The sequence below is a fragment of the Mirounga leonina genome, unplaced genomic scaffold (assembly GCF_011800145.1).
Source record: "Mirounga leonina isolate KUSES-001 unplaced genomic scaffold, KU_Mleo_1.0 Mir_94, whole genome shotgun sequence".
NCBI lineage: Eukaryota > Metazoa > Chordata > Mammalia > Carnivora > Phocidae > Mirounga > Mirounga leonina.
Genome location: NW_023270855.1, coordinates 18,337,593 through 18,360,776, shown reverse-complemented (window position 1 = coordinate 18,360,776; position 23,184 = coordinate 18,337,593). Strand labels below are relative to the sequence as shown.

Below are 23,184 nucleotides of genomic sequence, written 5' to 3'. Positions count from 1 at the left end.
AACTGGGGCCAACACCTGCCCTTTGAAGCTCACAGGGTTTTTTAAGAAAAGGATCTCTAGCATCACAGATCTGCAAGTCCTGTGAAAAATGAAAAAAACTGGGGCACCTGGGTGGCTCAGTTGGTTAAGCGTCTGCCTTCGGCTTAGGTCATGATCCCAGGGTGCTGGGATGGAGCCCTGCATCTTCAGTTTCCCTGCTCAGCGGGAGTCTGCTTCTCCCTCTCCCTCTGCTGCTCCCCCTGCTTGTGAGCTCTCAATCTCTGTCAAATAAATAAATAAAATCTTTAAAAAAATGCAAAAAATTATAGAAGTGCACACAAGTTGTGTTATTCCTTCTGAGTGTTTGGTTTTACACCTGTCCCTACTTCACTCTCTCTCATCTGTCCTCTATGCTTTCAAACATGCACAGATTACCACCTGAAACACAAAACGTATCTTCCAATGACCCTCATACTTGACTTTTGTAAACATCTCCCCACCCCCCATCCTAACCATCTCTCTGTTTCCTCCAAGTTTTTAACTTGGGTGGAACTCAGGTCTTTGTCCTCTGGAATTACACAAACCCAGGTACAAATCCCTTCTCTGAGACTCTCTGTTTGATGGGGCACATTACTTCACTTGTTGATTCACATTTTCATCATCTGTACATTGAGGATAATGACAGCAATTATTCCTGCTTGTATTTCTGAGGAAGAAATAAGATCACTCATGCCAATTTCTTAACACGGTGTTTAAAGATGTTCAATAAATGACAGCTATCATTTCTTTACATTTTTTTTTTTTTAGGAACCTCATCAAGTGTGAAGTTTCTACCCCTATGTCCAAACCAGTGACATGTCTACCAAAATTTTGATTCAAAATGGGCATTTTCTACTTGCCTTCCAGACATTTTTTGGACGTCCAATTGCCACCTCATATTTGACATTTCATTTTCCGATGCTCATAATGCCGCTTATAAAGCTAGTTCCTCTTCCAACTTCCATCTTCCTATCATTGTTCTCTCTGACTTCCATATCCAATCTGTCACTTCTCTTTCCTATGTCTGCTCAATTCATTCTATTCGATCATGCTCATTGTTCTGCAAAGCCTACACTCTCTTTTCTCACTGCCACCATTTTAATTTTCCTGGAATTATACATTCAACTGTCTATAGTAGTAAGCATGACTCCAGTATGCTTGTCTGTCTTTTATGCCTCAGCATCCCCAATGTTATAAGAATACAATTTATCAACATTGACTAAATGGATATAGGAAGAAATTAAAGGATGAATGGATTTGCTAGACTCTCTGATAGAAATTTTCTGAAATTTATCTCATTTAATTTTCAAAAGAGCTCTATTATAAAGACATTATTTTTCCATTTTCCAAAAAGCTGTGGCTCAAATCTATTAGGGACTTTGACAAAGATAGTCATAAGTGGTGAGGACAGTTCCATGTGGTTTTGGTCCAGTTCTTTTTAACTTTACGTGTGCAATAAGCCTAGCCAACTTTTGGGCTTTTCTTCTCAGCTGTGGTCTCTTCCTTCCCATCCAAACTACCTATCTTGTACCCACAGCATTGAGTTCAGTTTTCTTCATAAAACATATCCCCAATTTTCAATATCTGCTCAAAAATCTACATTCCATTCCTCATTGCCTAGATGATAAAGTCCACATTCTTATCCTAATATCCAGTCATTGATTCAACAGATATGTATGTATATGTATGTAAAATATGTGTCTATGTCTCAGGTACTGGGACAACCGAGCACAGCCTGTCACTTGGACTATTTCTGCTTCTCCAACCTGGGCCCCATCCTCTACTTTCAATTTACATTAAGTTTATATATATCTCAAAGTCTAGTCAAAAAAGTTCAATCCTATGTGAAGGAAGCATAGTCTGATAATTCTGAACTATTCGGTAGTGGTGTTTTAGATCTGTCTCTCCAACAAGACTAGGACAGAGGGCTGGGACCTCCTCCATCTCTTCTTTTGGCTTTCCACAGACCTCAGAATGCGCCTATCCAGGACAAATGGCTTCAACTTAGTTTTTTTTTTTTTTTTTTTGCATTTCTCATTTTTATTTGACAGAAAAAGTTGCTCTTGCTGTACAGATTTTAAAAAAACCAAAATGCCTTTAAGAAACATGAAGAAAAGTTGGGGGAGGGGCCACCACCTCACTGGGGGGGCAGTAGGGGCCAACTAATTTCCACTCCTGCCCCTTCCTTCCAGAACACCTCACACAAAGTTCCCAAGTTCCAAACCACCGCCCCCCAGGAACTCAGGGGTAAAAGGGGGCATCATTGCCTCCCAGGCCCTTTCTAACTCAAGACCAGGGTGCCCCCAACTGTATCATCCCCTCCCGCAACTCCCATTCTCATTCCCACCCACCCCAAACCCCCCAAAACGTGAACCAGGAAAAACTCACAGAGATTAACATTTCACAGGAACAAAGAAAATGGGGGGGGGAGGGAAAGGAGAGAACCCTCCCCCAAGATGCTGCCAGGGTTCAAAGGGGGGCAGACAAGGACCCCTCCCCATGGCTCTGCTGGGGAAAGGGGACACTCCCTGCAGCTCCAGAACTTGGGGTGTGGTGGACCTCCCCCCAGAAAGATTCAAGGAGACCTGGAGGAGCGGTGCCGCACAGGGCGGGGGCTAGGCGTCTCCCTCCTGCGCTTGTGGCCTGGGGAGCGACTGTCCCCACGCTGGCCTCTGCAGGAACCCCGCTCACTGCTGCTCTGCTGGTCCCATGGCGAGGGCTGGGGCGAGGGGCGGCGGCGCTCCGCAGGCGAGTAGCTGAAGGACCGAGAGTCTCGGAGGGAGTCTATTGGCTTCCGGGGGCTACGGGACCTCCGCTCGCCAGGGGGTGGCTTCTTGGGGCTTGCAGGTTTGGGCAAGGCCTGAGGGCCAGGCTTAGCAAGGGAGGGGGAGGAAGAAGTCGAAGAGGAGGAAGAGGAGGACCCTCTATAAAAGGTACTGTCAGCTATCCAGAGCAAACAGAATGCTTGTGCCTAGGACCTATTCTCCACCATGTCCTTCTGCTTCCTTCTGTTGTATTTGTTAACAAAACTAATTGCTCGGCTTAGATATTTTGTTGCTGTTGAAATTAAGTTACTAGAGAAATATCAAAGAAAGCTAACGAAATAGGTATATGGAAAGAAGAAAATGAGCTAATGTTTATATACAAATAAACTTAAAGACTCTTGGAAAACGAATAAAGAAAATTTACCCTTCTCCAAAAACTGATACCAAAATGTGGGGATGGGGCCAGATAGCCATAAAATCTTGAAAATACAAAATAAAAATCTTTAGGCCATTTCTGTACCCAGGATGTTTCAGAAATGTTTTTAAAATTATTACTCAAATTAAAAAAAAAAAAAAAAACTATAACTGGAAGTCTCAAAAGATTCATATGGGTATGATTTATACCAATAATACAATGAACTGTTAACATCCAACCTTTAATCAAAGAAGAGCTTTTGACACTACATTAAAAACTAGAAAACAAAAACAGAAAGCAAAAAAAACCATATACAATTACATATTCAAAGCAAAAATAAAACTTTCATGATATATACGTATCCTTTTTAAAATAATTACCCGTTTTAAAAGAATTTTTCAATCAACCCTGCAACTATTGGTCCTGACTATATCAAATAAGAAAGCCCCTTATGTATTGAGAAAAAAGTAAATGCTGGGTTGTTAAATCAAACAAGAAAAATTAAGAATACTTTAATATTTATGCTATTGACAGTTTTGCTCTTCTAGTATATTGAATCTAGAAAAAAGAAAAAAACAACTCTCTTCACTTGATTATGGATGTTAATTTCTCCTATAATACTAAAGTTTAACACACGAACAGTTAATGTAAACTGAAAAAGTAAATCTTTACTTCTTGAAAATGTTTTTTCTTATTCTTCATGAATTAAGAAAAAAATCTCAGCTTTACCATCAAAACCACAATTTTAAAAACTTATCTGGCAAAACTATAAATCATTTTCCTTTTTTCTTTGAAACAAAGAACTCCAGGTATATCAGAGACTTGAGATAATTCAGAAAATCTGTATAAAAACCATATTTTAAAAGTTAATTTGATTTCAAGAGGACCCTCGAAAAAGCCAGTGTTCTTATACAAAACATTACCAAATAAAGAAAGCTAAATTTTCAAGACTATTAAAATGTTATAATTCAGGGGCGCCTGGGTGGCTCAGTAATTAAGCGTCTGCCTTCGGCTCAGGTCATGGTCCCAGGGTCCTGGAATCGAGCCCCGCATCGGGCTCCCTCCTCGGGAAGCCTGCTTCTCCCTCTCCCTCTCCCTCTCCCCCTGCTTGTGTTCCCTCTCTCGCCGTCTCTCTCTCTCTGTGAAATAAATAAATAAAATCTTCAAAAAAAAATTATAATTCAAAAATTAACCATCCTGTTGGATATGCCATCAAGGAATTTTAATAATTAGTAATATGAAGATATACTTGGTCCTTTCATTTAGGAACATCTACTTGCCAATTTGAAAATTAAAAAAAAAAAATCACACACACTGACTATATTCTGAATATGGGAACATGTAATACTTCAATGTAGTTATCTTAACTATGTTCTCAAACATTTTTAAAACGCTTTTTAACAGTCTAAATTAAAATATGTCCATGGCTTCTTCAGCAAAGAATTTGAAATTATACTTCAGTTGGAGTACCTGCTACTAAAACTAGCTCTATGATTTCGTACAAATTCTCAACCTCTTTGATGCACTGATTCTTCTGAAAAATTAAGATTATCTGAGAAGTGCAGGTAATACAACCTGTGTCAGAAGCCCACTGAGAGGACTGTATGAGAAAATAAATGCAAAATTCTTGGAATATATTAGGTGCTCAAGAAGTATTAGCATGCTGCTTTAACTCCCCTGGCAAGGATACACTCTACATGTCCTAGCCTCATCTTTCCAAACTTACATCATTCAAGCCCAGCCAACATTTTTCCTTCTCCTTTGAAGCCTTCAACTATTACTCCCTTTTATCTACATTTAGCCTTTTGCTTTTTATAGGTCTGACTCTCTCCCCGGGAACATCATAATTTCTGTTGTTTTCCCCTCACAATTAATGGAGTAGTTGCTAAGTAATATTTGTTAAATTCAACACATGAAATGAGTTTCAAAAGTTCCTGATTTTGGTACCTGTAGCTGGCTGAGTAGATCAGTCACGGAGACTGTTTATAAATGTCACAGAACAGTGGCCTTTAACATACATATGATTTTAGCAATGAATATATGGTATTACATTATATACTGACTTTTATCATCATAGGAATACTAAAAACAAAAACAAACTAGCATAATGCAGTAACTCTACTAACACTACAAGAAAAAAATGTCAAATATGGAATCCTTACACTTATTTACAAATAGTTAATTCTTTAATGATTCACTCAGCAGCAAATTTCCACACTAATAGCAAGGCTCATAGGTGATGAAAACTCCTAGAGTCTGGCATTCAAAGATCACCCTTGCTGCATAGAAAGAAGCTAATTAGGTTTATTTTTTCTTTAATTATATGATCACTTCATACTGAAAATTCTCATTAAAAATAAGAAAGAGATAGAGAAGCAAGATGGCGGAGGAGTAGGAGACCTGGATTTCGCCTGGTCCCAGGAATTCAGCTGGATAAGGATCAAACCATTCTGAACACCTACGAACTCAACAGGAGATCGAAGAAAAGAATAGCAACAACTCTCTGAACAGAAAAGCGACCACTTTTTGGAAGGTAGGACGTGCGGAGAAGTGAATCTGAGGCAATATTTGGGAGGATAGACGGCGGGGTAGGGGCCTCCGTTGGCCGATTCTGGCAAGTGATAGAACCACGGAGCACAAAATCGGAACTTTTAAAAGTCTGCTCCGCTGAGGAACGTCACTCTGGTGGCTAACCGGGGGGTGGAACCCTTGCGGGATAGTGTGGTCTCAGGACCCTCGGGGTCACAGAAAGACCGGGGGTGCCTGAGTGCGGCAGAGCTCCCAGGGATCAGAGCGGGGAAGCTGGCTGCAGAGACGGAGCCCAGGCGCGGGCTCTCAGCTCAGGGTTGTCATAAACAGTGATCCACGGCACAGTCGGGCTACTGCTCCTCCAGCAGGGACCCAACAAGCGACAGATTCGGGGAGACTCACCTTCTTCCCCCGGGAGGAGTGGCGTAGAAGCTCACCGCAGGGACCTGCTGGGTTTGGAGACTCCAGATGGGGTCAGGTGTCAGAGATAGAAACGCGCGGTCACAGGCCGGGTGAGCACGGAGTGCGGCCAGAGACTGGGGAGACGGGAGTGAGTGACTGCTTTTCTAAGGGGGCTCACTGAGGAGTGGGGCCCCCAGTTCTCGGCTCCTCTGGGGCGGAGATTGGGAGGCCGCCATTTTCACTCTCCCCCTCCAAAGCTGTATGGAAAGCTCGCAGGGAACAAAAGCTCCGGAGACCAAACCCGAGCAGATTACTTGGCCCCGACCGGGCAAGGGTGGGGCAATTCCGCCTCCGGCAAAGACATTTGGAAACCACGGCAACAGGCCCCTCCCCAGAAGATCAGCGAGAACAGCCAGCCAAGACCGATCAATGAGAACGGCAGAACTCCAGCGCTAGGGGAATACTGCACATAGAATCCATGGCTTTTTTACCAAGATTCTGTAGCCTTTCAAAGTTAATTTTTTTAACTTTTTTTTTTTTGAATTTTTCTTTTTCCCTTTTTCAACCAACATCTTATCAATCCCTTTTTTAAAAAAAACATTTTTATTTTTCATTTTTAGAGTCATATTCTATCCCTTCATAGTAGTTAACCGTACTTTTGGCATATATATATAAGTTGTTCTCTCTTTAAAATTTTGAGATAGTTTCTTCTAACAGATCAAAATATACCCTAAATCTCTAGTGTATGTTTTTTTTCTACTCCCCTGCCTGATCACATTCTCTCCCTTATTTTTTTTTTAAATCCTCTTCTTTCTTTTCTCAACTACTTATCAATTCCTTTTATAAAACTTTTTATAATTTCCATCTTTACAGTCATATTCCATCCCTTCATCATATCAACCATTATTTTTGTATATATATAAGTTTTTCTTTCTTTAAAATTTTGGGAGGCACTTTCTTCTAACAGACCAAAATACACCCAAAATCTAGTGTGTGGCACTGATCTATATACCAGCCTGAGCAAATATGATCATATTCCGTTTTTTTTTGGTTTTCTTCTGTTTTTGTTTGTTTTTATCTTTTTCTTCTTTTTTTTTCTTTTTCTTTTCCTCTCTTTCCCTTTCTTTTCCCACTGCTTCAGGTCTTTTCTGATTTGTTTAGAGTATATTTTCTGGGGACATTGTTACCCTATTAGCATTTTGTTCTCTCACTAATATATTCTCCTGTGGACAAAATAACAAGATGGAAAAAATCACCTCAACAAAAAGAACAAGAGGCAGTACCGACTGCCAGGGACCTACTCAATATGGACATTAGTACGATGTCAAATCTAGAGTTCAGAATCATCACTTTAAAGATACTAGCTGGACTTGAAAAAAGCATGGAAGTTATTAGAGAAACCCTTTCTGGAGAAGTAAAAGAACTAAAATCTAACCAAGTCAAAATCAAAAAGGCTATTAATGAGGTGCAATAAAAAATGGGGGCACTAACTGCTAGGATAAATGAGGCAGAAGAGAGAATCAGTGATATAGAAGACCAAATGATGGAAAATAAAGAAGCTGAGAAAAAGAGAGATAAACAACTACTGGATCATGAGGGCAGAATTCGAGAGATAAGCGATACCATAAGATGAAACAACATTAGAATAATTGGGATCCCAGAAGAAGAAGAAAGAGAGAGAGGGGCAGAAGGTATAATGGATCAAATTATAGCAGAGAACTTCCCTAATTTGGGAAAGGAAACAGGCATCAAAATCTAGGAGGCACAGAGAACCCCTCTCAAAATCAATAAAAATAGGTCAACACCCCGACTAATAGTAAAACTTATGAGTCTCAGAGACAAAGAGAAAATCCTGAAAGCAGCTTGGGAGAAGAGATATGTAACCTAAAATGGTAGAAACATTAGATTGGCAACAGACCTATCCACAGAGACCTGGCCGGCCAGAAAGGACTGGCAGGATATATTCAGAGCACTAAATGAGAAAAATATGCAGCCAAGAACACTATATCCAACTAGGCTGTCATTGAAAATAGAAGGAGGGATAAAGAGCTTCCAGGATAAACAAAAACTAAAGGAATGTGCAAACACGAAACCAGCCCTACAAGAAATCTTGAAAGGGGTCCTCTAAGCAAAGAGAGAGCCTAAAAGCAACCTAGACCAGAAAGGAACACAGACAATATACAGCAACAGTCACCTTACAGGCAATACAATGGCACTAAATTCCTATCTTTCAATAGTTACCCTGAATGTAAATGGGCTCAATGCCCCAATCAAAAGACACAGGCTATCAGATTGGATTAAAAAACAAGACCCATCGATATGCTGTCTGCAAGAGACTCATTTTAGACCCAAAGACACTCCCACATTGAAAGTGAGGGGGTGGGTCAAAAAAAAAAAAGAAAGTGAGGGGGTGGAAAACCATTTACCATGCTAATGGACACCAAAAGAAAGCTTCAGTGGCAATCCTTATATCAGACAAATTAGATTTTAAACCAAAGACTGTAATAAGAGATGAGGAAGGACACTATATCCTACTTAAAGGGTCTATCCAACAAGAAGATCTAACAATTGTAAATATCTATGCCCCTAACATCGGAGCAGCCAATTATATAAGGCAATTAATAACAAAAGCAAAGAAACACATCGACAACAATACAATAATAGTGGGGGACTTTAACACGCCCCTCACTGAAATGGACAGAACGTCTAAGCAAAAGATCAACAAGGAAATAAAGACTTTAAATGACACACTGGACCAAATGGACTTCACAGACATATTCAGAACATTCCATCCCAAAGCAACAAAATACACATTCTTCTCTAGTGCCCATGGAACATTCTCCAGAATCGATCACATCCTAGGTCATAAATCAGGTCTCAACTGGTACCAAAAGATTAGGATCATTCCCTGCCTATTTTCAGACCACAATGCTTTGAAACTAGAACTCAATCACAAGAGGAAAGTCGGAAAGAACTCAAATACATGGAGGCTAAAGAGCATCCTACTAAAGAATGAATGGGTCAACCAGGAAATTAAAGAAGAATTAAAAAAATTCATGGAAACCAATGAAAACGAAAACACAACTGTTCAAAATCGTTGGGATGCAGCAAAGGCAGTCCTAAGAGGAAATTATATAGCATTACAAGTCTTTCTCAAGAAACAAGAAAGGTCTCAAATACACAACCTAACCCTACACCCAAAGGAGCTGGAGAAAGAACAGCAAATCAAGCCTAAACCCAGCAGGAGAAGAGAAAAAATAAAGATCAGAGCAGAAATCAATGAAATAGAAACTAAAAGAATAGTAGAACAGATCAACGAAACTAGGAGCTGGTTTTTTGAAAGAATTAACAAGATTGATAAACCCCTGGCCAGACTCATCAAAAGGAAAAGAAAAATGACCCAAATCAACAAAATCATGAATGAAAGAGGAGAGATCACAACCAACACCAACGAAATACAAACAATTATAAGAACATATTATAAGCAACTCTATGCCAGCAAATTAGATAACCTGGAAGAGATGGATGCATTCCTAGAGATGTATCAACTACCAAAACTGAACCAGGAAGAAAGAGAAAACCTGAAAAGACCTATAACCACTAAGGAAATTGAAGCAGTCATCAAAAATCTCCCAACAAACAAAAGCCCAGGGCCAGATGGCTTCCCAGGGGGAATTCTACCAAACATTTAAAGAAGAATTAATACCTATTCTTCTGAAACTGTTCCAAATAATAGAAATGGAAGGAAAACTTCCAAACTCATTTTATGAGGCCAGCATTACCTTGATCCCAAAACCAGCCAAAGACCCCATCAAAAAGGAGAATTACAGACCAATATCCCTGATGAACATGGATGCAAAAATTCTCACCAAATTACTAGCCAATAGGATCCAACAGTACATTAAAAGGATTATTCACCACGACCAAGTGGGATTCATCCCTGGGCTGCAAGGTTGGTTCAACATCCGCAAATCAATCAACGTGATACATTAACAAAAGAAAGAACAAGAATCATATGATCCTCTCAATGGATGCAGAAAAAGCATTTGACAAAGTACAGCATCCTTTCTTGATCAAAACTCTTCAGAGTATAGGCATAGAGGGTACATACCTCAATATCATAAAAGCCATCTATGAAAAACCTACAGTGAATATCATTCTCAGTGGGGAAAAACTGAGAGCTTTCCCCCTAAGATCAGGAACACGGCAGGGATGTCCACTATCACCACTGCTATTCAACATAGTATTGGAAGTCCTAGCCACAGCAATAAGACAACAAAAAGAAATCAAAGGCATCCAAATCGGCAAAGAAGAAGTCAAACTCTCACTCTTTGCAGATGATAGGACACTTTATGTGGAAAACCCCAAAGACTCCACCCCAAAACTGCTAGAACTCATACAGGAATTCAGTCAAGTGGCAGGATATAAAATCAGTGCACAGAAATCAGTGCCATCCCTATACACCAACAACAAGACAGAAGAAAGAGAAATTAAGGAGTCCATCCCATTTACAATTGCACCCAAAACCATAAGATACCTAGATATAAATCTAACCAAAGAGGCAAAGGATCTGTACTCAGAAAACTATAAAATACTCATGATAGAAATTGAGGAAGACACAAAGAAATGGAAAAACGTTCCATGCTCATGGATTGGAAGAACAAATATTGTGAAGATGTCAATGCTACCTAGAACAATCTACACATTCAATGCAATCCCCATCAAAATACCATCCACTTTTTTCAAAGAAATGGAACAATTAATCCTAAAATTTGTATGGAACCAGAAAAGACCCCGAATAGCCAGAGGAATGTTGAAAAAGAAAAGCAAAGCTGGCGGCATCACAATTCCAGACTTCAAGCTCTATTACAAAGCTGTCATCATCAAGACAGCATGGTACTGGCACCAAAACAGACACATAGATCAATGGAACAGAATAGAGAGCCCAGAAATGGACCCTCAACTCTATGGTCAACTTTGACACAGCAGGAAAGAATGTCCAATGGAAAAAAGACAGTCTCTTCAACAAATGGTGTTGGGAAAATTGGACAGTCACATGCAGAAGAATGAAACTGGACCATTTCCTTACACCAAACACAAAAATAGACTCCAAATGGTTGAAAGACCTCAATGTGAGACAGGAGTCCACCAAAATCCTAAAGGAGAACACAGGCAGCAACCTCTTCGACCTCAGCCGCATCAGCTTCTTCCTAGAGACATCGCCAAAGGCAAGGGAAGCAAGGGCAAAAATGAACTATTGGGACTTCATCAAGATAAAAGGCTTTTGCACACCAAAAGAAACAGTCAACAAAACCAAAAGACAACCGACAGAATGGGAGAAGATATTTGCAAATGACATATCAGATAAAGGGCTAGTATCCAAAATCTATAAAGAACTTATCAAACTCAACACCTAAAGAACAAAGAATCCAATCAAGAAATAGGCAGAAGACATGAACAGACATTTCTGCAAAGAAGACATCCAAATGGCCAACAGACACATGAAAAAGTGCTCAACATTGCTCTGCATCAGGGAAATCCAAATCAAAACCTCAATGAGATACCACCTCACACCAGTCAGAATGGCTAAAATTAACAAGTCAGGAAATGACAGATGTTGGCGGGGATGCGGAGAAAGGGGAACCCTCCTACACTGTTGGTGGGAATGCAAGTTGGTGCAGCCACTCTGGAAAACAGTACGGAGGTTCCTCAAAAAGTTAACAATAGAGCTATCAAACGATCCAGCAATTGCACTACTGGGTATTTACCCCAAAGATACAAAAGTAGGGATCCGAAAGGGTACGTGCACCCCGATGTTTATAGCAGCAATGTCCACAATAGCCAAACTGTGGAAAGAGCCAAGATGTCCATCGACAGATGAATGGATAAAGAGGTGGTATATATATACAATGGAATATTATGCAGCCATCAGAACGAATGAGATCTTGCCATTTGCAACGACGTGGATGAAACTGGAGGGTATCATGCTGAGCGAAGTAAGTCAAACAGAGAAAGACATGTATCATATGACCTCACTGATACGAGGAATTCTTTTTTTTTTTTTTTAAAGATTTTATTTATTTATTTGAGAGAGAGAGAATGAGAGAGAGCGAGTACATGAGACGGGGGAGGGTCAGAGGGAGAAGCAGACTCCCTGCCGAGCAGGGACCCCGATGCGGGACTCGATCCAGGGACTCCAGGATCATGACCTGAGCCGAAGGCAGTCGCTTAACCAACTGAGCCACCCAGGCGCCCCATGATATGAGGAATTCTTAATCTCAGGAAACAAACTGAGGGTTGCTGGAGTTGGGGGTGGGGCGGGAGGGATGGGGTGACTGGGTGATAGACACTGGGGAGGATATGTGCTCTGGTACGCGCTGTGCATTGTGCAAGACTGTTGAATCTCAGATCTGTTCCTCTGAAACAAATAATGCAATATATGTTAAGAAAAAAAAAAGAAGATAGCGGGAGGGGAAGAATGAAGGGGGGAAATCGGAGGGGTAGACAAACCATGAGAGATGATGGACTCTGAAAAACAAACTGAGGGTTCTAGAGGGGAGGGGGTTGGGAGGATGGGTTAGCCTGGTGATGGGTATTAAAGAGGGCACGTTCTGCATGGAGCACTGGGTGTTATGCACAAACAATGAATCATGGAACACTACATCTAAAACTAATGATGTAATGTATAGGGATTAACGTAATAAAAAAATTTAAAAAAAATAAGAGAAAGAGACATCAAAGATTACTTATGGATTGCCTGAAAAAGATATTTTACCCAATTCAGTTTAAAGGACTGAAATGACTTTAGAAGTACATGAACCTCTAGAGATTCATGTATTTTATCTCACATGATTCTTAAAAATAAAAAAAAATCTGTGAGATAGGCAATATATATTATTATTCCCAATTTTAACATGAGCAAATCAAGGCTGTGAGAGGTTAGATTTTGCCCAGTCACACTGCTAATTAAGTATCAGAGCTAGGCTGATGGCACATCCTCTGATTTCTAATACAGAAAAAAAAAAAAAAAAAAAAAGGAGGAACATCACATCCAAATTAAAGTTTAAGCTTCTGACTCTTTTTCAGTCTTTAGAAACTCTACCTTAGGAAATTGGCATGAATAATATTTGCTCAAGCTGAAAGTCATATTTAAGGTATATTCATTCTTTCAATCATTCACTCAATTATTCCACAAATCTTATTCAATGCCTACCAGGCTGTGTGTGAAAAGATATGGTCCCCCTATTCAGAAACTTTCCAGCTGATTCCTTGATCACATGGTGTCTTGGTTTCCTCTTTCTCACAAAGAGGGATACCACCTGTGCAGGAATCCCTTGGGGGTCTGATAATAGTGATCAAAGGCACTGATCACTGAAACAGGGTTTTTTAAATGTAAATGACAACACCATATTTAGATGTAAATGCTCCCCCTTTAGGCATCACTCTCTATAATCTTATGTAGCTTCATGTTTTTTCAAAGCCATTATACAATACTGTATGTAAGGTGTATTCACTGTTTATTTAGTACCGACCTCCTTTCCCCATCCTGTCTAGAAAGCTTCACAAGACTACAGACTTTTTTCTGCTTTATTTTTATATCCCGGACACACAGAATGGTGTTTTGCATATATTATGTATTAAGTGTATAAATCGATGTTATCCTAGGATTTCAGTAAGAGATTTCCCGCTCATATACCTGTACATTAACCTACACAAAACAGCAGTGCGAGACTGATATTATCTTAGAGCACTACCCTGCATAGTTGATTTCTGTTGTTCTGCAGCAGATCTCTTGAATTGTTAAAGCTTACAAAGCAAATAGCTAGGAAAAAAAAAATCTCCCACAAAACATAACTGTGAAATTTGAAGAGATGTGTGTATTTCCCCCTAACTTTAACACTGGGTCTGACTTACTGTGTCATGTACATCAATTTTAAAACTTTTATAAACAAAAAAAATGTAGTAGTTTACAATAATGGGGAATAATAAAAAGTTAAATTTGTAATAATGACTTCTTATTAATTTTATGAGGTCTTTAAAATTTTTAACCCAGAAAAAAAAACCCAACCTATTATAAAGTTATTTAAGAAAATAAGGCATGAATTATTTTGTCATTTTAACAGCATACCCTAAAATAAACTAAAGCATAATAGATGGATATAAATATTATGATAGCCTGCTTTGTTGCCATGGAAACTTCACTATCAGTATATCTCAGAATATGCATTTCCCTGTTTCTCTGGCTAAGCAAACACAAATTGATACTACTTGTTTTCTTTATAAGTTATATCAAGACCCAGCATAAGCAAAGAACAAGAATGCAATTTTATGCTTCAGAAATGCATTACACATGATACTAGGTGACACATGGATCCATCAGTCTAGTAGACCCCCCACCCTTTAGTACTTGAAGAGGCTTGAAAAAGGTTTCTTGGTTTAAATTTTTAAAGCACAAAAATGTACACAAATTAGAAAGCAATTAGGGCAAATGTGCTGATGCGGAGGGTAAAATAAAGTGAAAATGGGACAAATGTAAATAGAGTATTGTTAGAATAAATGTGCCAACTTATTAAATGAATGATATATTGTCCTTTGGACCTGTTTATTAACAGTGCCAGAAATCATGACACTAGCAGGAGAAATGCACTCCATCAATCCTATGTATGTTTCTCTCCATAAATACTCTTTAGCTGATTGATCACATTTAGCTGATGTGATCAATTAGGCTACCACTGTCATAGAAAATACTGCCCTACAAGTATGTATTCCATAAGCCTGATTTTTTAAACACTGAGGTCTCTATATTCCTTTTCTACTTTTTTTTTTTGCTTAAGTAGTAAAATTAGATGGGAAATGGGTCTGAATTCAGATTGTGGAAATATAACAGAAAGGAGAGTGATTTCAGGACTACTTCTAGGAGGTAAAATTATGTGACTGATAATGTGTGCCAATACTGATGAGGAAGAAAAGAAAGTGCTAGAGGAAACCCCAAGTTCCTGTGGATGGCTGATGTGGTCCAGAGGGATGGGAACCCTGGCTCTCCTGCGGCATCCCACCATTGCCTATGGTCCTCCTCAACTTCAGTCAGACAGAATTCCTTTCTCTAGGCTGCCTACAGCACGGCTGTGTCCTGTTTCCAGGCCTTCCTTCTCCCGCTCCTTCCACGTGGCTAACAGCCATTGACCCGTCCAGTGCAGCTTGGGTACTGTTTCTCACTGGAGGTCTTATTACTAGGTACCTTATAACAGTAGAGCAGTTTCACCTACTGTGTGAGCTTCATGAGGCCAGGGAACTGTTGGGTAAGACTTGGCACTTAGGAGGTGCTGTATTAGTTTCCTAGGGCTGCTGTAACAAAGCACCACAAACTGTCCCACCATTCTGGAGGCGGGGAAGTCTAGAATCAAAGTGTTGGCAGTGCTCCCCGTCATACCTGTACAAGAATCCTTCCTTTCCTCCGCCTAGTTCTAGTGGCTTGCAGGTGATCTTTGGCCCTCCTTGGCTTGTACATGCCATCACCCCACTCTGCCACCGCAGTCACATGCATCCTCCACATGTGTTTGTCTTTACATGGGTATCTTCTTCGAAGAACACAGATCACATTAGATTAGGGGCTCACTCCGCTCCAGAATGACGCATCTCAGCCACTGCATCTACAATGACCCTATTTCCAAGTAAGGGCATGCTCTGATCCTCGGTTAGGACTTTAACATACCTTTTTTGGACATGGGGGGAGGGTGCACAATTTAACCCAGAATAGGTGGTGAACAATATTATGAATAAAGTACAAATGTTATGTCTAGGGCAGAAGGGGCATTCAAGAATAGACGGTAAGCATTTCCCACACAATCTGTGCATGTTTCAGAATGCTGGGCAGCAGATCTCACTGAAAGCCAGCCTTCCTGTGTCTTGTCCCAGAACTTTTCACCTACCAGACAGACAGTGGACCATGTTTAATCACAAGCTTCGAGATCATGACTCTTCTTATGCCCAACACTGCTACCTTTCTAGTTTTCAGCAAATATTCTTTGTCTTGGCATCCCAACGGGCACTTTAAAACTAAATGTGGTATAGCTTCAGTTAAAAAAAGTTTTCTCAAATTACCGCTTTAACTAAATTTTGATATACTTCTAAGCAAACCATTTTAATTGAGGAACTTTTAGCAAAAGTTTAAATTTTCTCAATTATAAACCTGTCGGGAACTAGCTGGATATGGCCTGCTCTTTTACTGCTCAATTAAAGGACCTTATTGACCGTAAAAAAATTCATTAAAAGCTACAAATGGCTAAAATTAGGCAATGTTAAACATAAACGATTCTGAATACTTTTATATACCACCAAAATACCTTACTCACGGTCCTACACACGCTAATACAGAAAGATGATTAAAAAAAAACACACACACACAACTGTAAACTAGAAGGAATTAAACACAGCTATCTTTCCTCAAGTCAGCCAACAGAATAACTTCACTAAAGTATGCAGTGCAGCGTCTAGATGGCTATTGCATTATTACTCGCTGATGAATCCTGCCTTTCGGTATGCCCAATGCCACTAACAGCATTCATAATATTTAACGCACCAACGATACAGTTTAGTTCGAAGGTAAACTGATGTTTGTAGTGTAACATTTTCTAGAACGTCACCGTCGTCTGACAATAACATACGGGGACATTAAAAACTACCCTTGTTTTATGAATGAATGCCTTCTACGAGAATCAATGAAATTAAAGAGAAATGCTATATGTATTTAACTATGACAGTAAGCAAAAGCAGCACTGCTAGCGCATGAATGTGAAAAGCAATATATTTTGGGGCGCCTGGGTGGCTCAGTCGTTAAGCGTCTGCCTTCGGCTCAGGTCATGATCCCAGGGTCCTGGGATCGAGCCCCGCATCGGGCTCTCTGCTCAGCGGGAAGCCTGCTTCTCCCTCTCCCCCTCCCTCTGCTTGTGTTCCCTCTCTCGCTGTGTTTCTCTCTGTCAAATAAATAAAATCTTAAAAAAAAAAAAAAAAGAAAAGAAAAGCAATATATTTCATGCAGCTTCTTAATGTGTATTGTCAGAGCAAGGGGTGCCACAGTGAGGAATGCCCGTGGAGAAAGAGGTGCTCCATCCTTACGGATCACAGGGCAAGGCTGAGCTTCTGCAATGGCGTCAGCAAATACTCTCCGTTTGTGTCTGAAAAAACAGATGGGGTAATTTAGTAATTTGCCAATACTTAGAGGAGTCTGGGGCACAAATGAGCCTAAAGCCAGGGCCGCCCCCTACAGCTGCACAGGTGTGCGCGGCATAACTCAAGCGGGCATCCTTCACATGGACTATGGCGTGAATAGTGCCCTGAGGACACGTGCAGTGTCACAACTACACAAAAGAAGTTCTGCTCCAATGCCAAGTCTTCATGATCCTGATTTTTACCCCAAACCACACAAACAGCGTTGCTCCCCAGGGCAAAGGCAAGAAAAAAAATGCCAGATCTCAATTTTTCACCTTCCCACTACCAGTTAAACCGCTACCAGTCCAATCCACCTACCCCGGTTCAACCCATAGGACTCATATATCTGACTTCTAGTGCACTGGTCTTAGAGTTAGAAGAATTGTCAGTCAGAACTTAATAGCTCTGTAACTCTGGGCTAGCTGCTTCTTCCCTCTGTGACTGCGTTTCCTCATCTGTAAAATGAGAGCAACCCTAACCTGGACAAGTTTTACTCAGATATTGTAGTTAGGCCCTTAGGGTTTATTTAGATTGGCAGGGGAATATCTTACTGCTATAGGAGGATTCTGTAAGCGTTGCTGCACATATGTGTATATACAGGTATATATCCTTATGCATGCATATAAAGATAAATATAAAATATTAATATTTTATTTATATGTAAATATAAGTACCTGTGTATTTATAATATAAATATAAATATATATATATATACACACACATAGAGAGACAGAGGGAGAAAGAGACAGAGACAGACTCTATACTAAATGGTATCATAAGCCCTACAGCTGACTCTTGAATACAGCACCACTAGTCACATGTGGCTACTAAGCCCTTGAAACATGACTAGTCTGGATAGAAATGTGCAATAACTATATATCAAAGGCTTCGTATAAAAACGTAAAGTATCTCCTTCAACCTTTTTATACTGAAATAATGTATGTGTTGAAATAAAATTTAGGATATATTAAACAAAATGTTATTACTTAAATTAACTTCTCTTATTTATTTTTGCTTGTTTAAATGTGGCTACTAGAAAATCTTAAATTACATATGTGATTCACATTCTATTTTCATTAGACAGGGCTGCCTCAGAGTATTTTGCTTCAGGAAGCCAAAATACCACCATACATACATTTCCAGAGATCAGGGTCAGATGGTAGGGCTTTGACTTTTAGACAGACAGACTTACATTGTAGGGCATGTCAACAAACTTCACTGTAATTTCTTCTATACAAATATTCCACACTAGGTCTTATTATATGTGAATGTAATACCAAGTTGCTTGAAAGTGCCAAAGACACTTTCCTTCATTTGTTCCATTTATAGTTATTTCATTAGACGCATATTCATCAGATTTTAGCAGTGGACAGATGGCATGCTTCAGTAGGGTAAATGGAGGACAATTTGATGAAAAGCAGGGTATGAGGAAGCCCACAGTAATACTCCTACTACTGTCCTATTTTCAAGTTCAAGATTTACCAACCACTTTCTCTCCTAGGATGAAAGATCTAGTGTGCACAGGTTATCATCCCTTAGTTGGAGAGTTCACAAGGAGTTTCACAGCTCCAAGATACTAACAGTAGGAACAAGAATCTTCTGGACTCCAAATTAAATTGCTCTATTTGAAAAACACAAACCATTTTATAATGAAGAGATAAAAGCAATCTCAAAAGGTCATTTTTTCCCCAGCTATTTGAGTAATAACTCATTCTGGCACACCCATCAGGATGCAGCCCGGCTCAAAATTGGATGATCCATGTAGCCCATTGCCTGATGTCATTTTATGGATGGGGCACTCAGCTGCGAACATCTGCTTTAAGATTTTCCAGGTTAAAGTTTTGTCTTCTATGCTACATGGGGCAGAACTCTAGAGTTTTTCACCAATTACTGACGCACATACTCAATATGATTCATGGATCTTCTATAGACAGAGAACTTATTCATTCCACCTTCAGGAATTCCAGGAAGCACATTGACACCGAAGTGGGTAAGCCCCGTATCTAGGTGAGAATACGAGGGCAACTTCCTCTTTCTTCCTTGTTGTTTATACCCATTCTGAACACGTATTTCATGCTGTGTACATTGCCATATAAGCCATAAGTAGATAGGCTTCTTCTAATCAATAACACAGAATAACAACAGGACCACTAAAGAGTAGTTTCATTTCACAGAATTAGTTAAAGGATTAAGACATTTGACTTGGCCTAGAAAATGAAAGGGACTGTGATATTGTAAATACCCTCTATTCCTCCTTATTCACTCGTATCTCAATTTACTGCTTTAGTGTATGGCATCAGAAAGCAAACCACTTGGGTGAATCTGACATGTATGCAAAGTGTAGAGCGTAATAACAGGTTCTGAAGTCAGGATGCCATTTGCTAACCTGAGCGACTCAAGTTACTTAGCCTCCCTACCAACAACGAAGGTTCCTTAGCTGTAAAGCAAGAACAGCATTACATACATACCAGGAGCTGCTGAGAAGAGTAAATGAAATATCACAAAGAGAGGCAATATGAACGCTAAATATCAGGTGTTCTTACAGTGTACCAGCCCAAACAGAGATGTCTTTCATGGCTATCTTTATGAAAAGGCCCTCATGGTCGACCAGAAGGATGCATTCCACTATTTTTCTGTTTTGCAAAACATTCCTTGTTTTCTGTGTTGAACAAAAGCCATCACTATCCATCTCACATTCACCTCTGCTTGGTTCTAGGAAAAAGTTAGCCTCTTCTGATGATCATAAATGCTTTCTATATCCAAGATTAAAAATTTATAAACCATCATGTTTCATTTTGGTTGCAGCTATCAGGATACTTCCCAGCTGTTAGAATTAACATCTCCCAGGTGCTTCCAATCCTTTTAAATGGTCCCTATTTTTATCTTGTCCCATTTTATATTAATTTCCTTCTGTAAGCTAACTCAAGTCTTTCAGAAGCCATGGAGTATAAATCATAAAGAAATATCTGTGTATTATATAATAAAAATTAATGCAGATTTTTTGTGGCTTCTTATTGTGCCTGCTCTGGGGCCATTTCATTGCCAACTGACATCTGGCCACAAGAAAGATAAAGTAAAAGAAAAAGACTGAAATTAATCATTTTTAGATGAAGTTCTGAGTCTTAATGTAAATCACACCGTTGTAGTAAAGAGTTTTAATCTGAATTATTTATATACTCTTTTAGAACACTAATCTCTTTTATCATCTTTGCTCAATTAAAAGAAAACCAGCCATTTTTTTTAATAGAGAGAAGAATAAATTCCAGTTTGGCTTATAATAATTAGCAGGGGAGCATGTTTAAAGTGAGTATTCCCAGGGTCTGCCCCTAAAGATTCAGACTATGCATGTGGTGGAGGGGCTTTGGATCTATTAAATATAAAATGCACAGTATTAGAAATATAAAATTGATAAGTCCAAGCAGTGAGCTGAGGGTGAGACATTTTGCAAAAGAAAAAACATTTTGCAATTTTGCATAAATGGACAGTCTACCTGATAGGCAGAAAACCCTCTGACATACTTTATCCTTCATGAAATGGTAAGCCTGGGTTGACTGAAGTCATTTCGATTCTGACATTTACCAAAAGCCAGTTAGCATTAATTGGTCTTCTTCCAAATATTCAGGAGAATAGCTGAATACTAAAGCCAAAAATATTTACCCAGGTCCCTAACATTCAGAGATATTCTTAGAACATTATCATTAAGCAAGAGAATTGTTTGAAAATTCTAGACACATAAGGCAATGTAATTACATATTTCTCAAAAGAGCATGTTAAAGTACATCTCTTATTTTTATAATAATTTGTTATGATCATATGTAGTTATACAATCATTGAATAGCAAGAGAATGAATCATGCTGAGTCCTCCCTTCTCACCTCTTATCTAAAAAATGAAAACAGTCCTTTGCTTGTAGGTTTGTGAAAATTAAGTGACTTGAGTCTCTAACACATAGTGGGCTTTCAGTGAATGGTAGTTTTAAGTGTCTATTACTGTGGTGGGGTAGGTTTTATATTCTGCTTTCTAGCTATTTGAAATATACTTTAAACATACACCGTTTTCTGAGATACAGTAAAAGAAAAAAAAAGTCTTCTAATGTTCCAGTTATAAGGATATACAAGAAAATCGTAAGAAAGATTGCTTCAGAAATGATGTAGATTAGGGATATAAGTGAGGTTCAGTTGGGTGAGGTCCGGAGCTGACGACCAAGAAAGAATTCTTGAGACATCTTTGGTGCAAAATGGTGGTTTTATTAAAGCATGGGGACAGGACCTGTGGGCAGAAAGAGCTGCTGCCCTGGGGTTGTGAAGGGTGGCTGATTTTATACTTGGGAGTTGGGGTAGGGAAAAAGAGAGGTTTTCAAAAGAACTTTCATATGCTAAAGGGGACCTACAAGATACTGGAGGCCTTGCCATTATCAAGTTAAGATTGGTTTTCCCTCTAGTGAGTCTTTAAGACAGTTGGGAGCTTCCTGGAGGAATGCCACACATATCCCAGCCAGGAGTTGAGGGGGGGGGGGTCCGAGGGGAGGTGTGCGTTGTCCTCAGCTAGCCTTCTGCTCCCTCCTCAAGAAATACTAAGAAAAATCTCATACATTACTGGTGGAAATATAAATTGGTATATAGCTGATGCTACTGATCTAGGGAACCACCCTTGGAATCTACTGGTCTATGCCACGGATTATTACACAGCTGTGGGGGGAAAAAATCAGAGCCATATGTTCTGATATGGAACAATCTCCAAAATATGTTGAATGGGAACTGTAAGGGCTGGACAGTCTGTTTGGCTTTAACATTTAAAGGATATATGCTATATATGCTTGAACAGGCACCGAACTGTGGCCTGGCAACCAAAGATATGCAGGAGGGAAGAGGGCATCTCCTTCATAGCAGGATTTTAACATTTCACATGAGCATATGTTATTTTTTCAATGAAGACCTATCTACTGGAAAAAAAGAAATGAAAAAACAATTCAAGAATATTCAACTTTAATTACTTTTCTACTGATTTACAAAATCCATCTTCCTTGCCCAGGAGCATCTTATTTTAAAGGTACCACAGTAGTATATTTGAAATCTGGAGAATCCTAAAGCCAGATCCACCTATACAGTTTCTTGGCAACGTATTAGGATTATTTTGCATTAATGGGCTCAAAATGAGGGGGATCAATATGAAAAATGACATGTTTCTTTTAGAACAGTAAAGTACAATACTAAAATAGTAACTTAATGTCAGTACGTAGGAACAGATGAAAACACAGAAAGAGATAATCTGCTCATTTACCATTAGGTGGTATGCACTAGCGAAAGCACTTGATATTCATACAAGGTTTCAGTGGTGGAAAGTAAATTGTCTAAAACAGTTGGGTTGTTGAACGTTTCTTTAAATAGGAAGCCAATGACTGGTAGGAAGTTTCATTGTAGCTAATTCACACTGTTAATAAAAAACATAAAACTTTCTCAATTCTCTTTGTTATGACTTAGGCTAAACTTTTTTGGCAGATGAACATGTGGTGTTCCTCTCATCCAGCTAAGAATTTGAAATATTCCTTTTATGTTGAAATAGCAAAAGATTGAGTACACTCAAAAAAAATCTACTTACCAAGAAGTTTTTTTCTATATACTCTATTTGTTAAGATAAAAATAAAGCAATTTAAATAATTCTAAAGGCCATTAAATAGAAAGGTTATAAAACTTCTTCCAGAAACATGCTATAATGTGTTAATGGTAGATTTTATTTTTAACATTAAAATACTACATTTTATAAAGTTCTATGATAAAATTAATGTTCCAGAAGTTAGTAGCCTATTTTAATATTATTAAAATCTGATATTTTATAGAATCTTATGATA

The 23,184-nt window shown here is 39.1% G+C and overlaps 1 protein-coding gene across 1 annotated transcript in view; it reads right to left on the bottom strand.

Annotated features, from left to right (window-relative positions):
- The window catches only part of CNTN3 (contactin 3), a 213,598-nt gene that overhangs the window by 158,060 nt on the left and 32,354 nt on the right, over nucleotides 1-23,184 (bottom strand). The window lies entirely within an intron of this gene.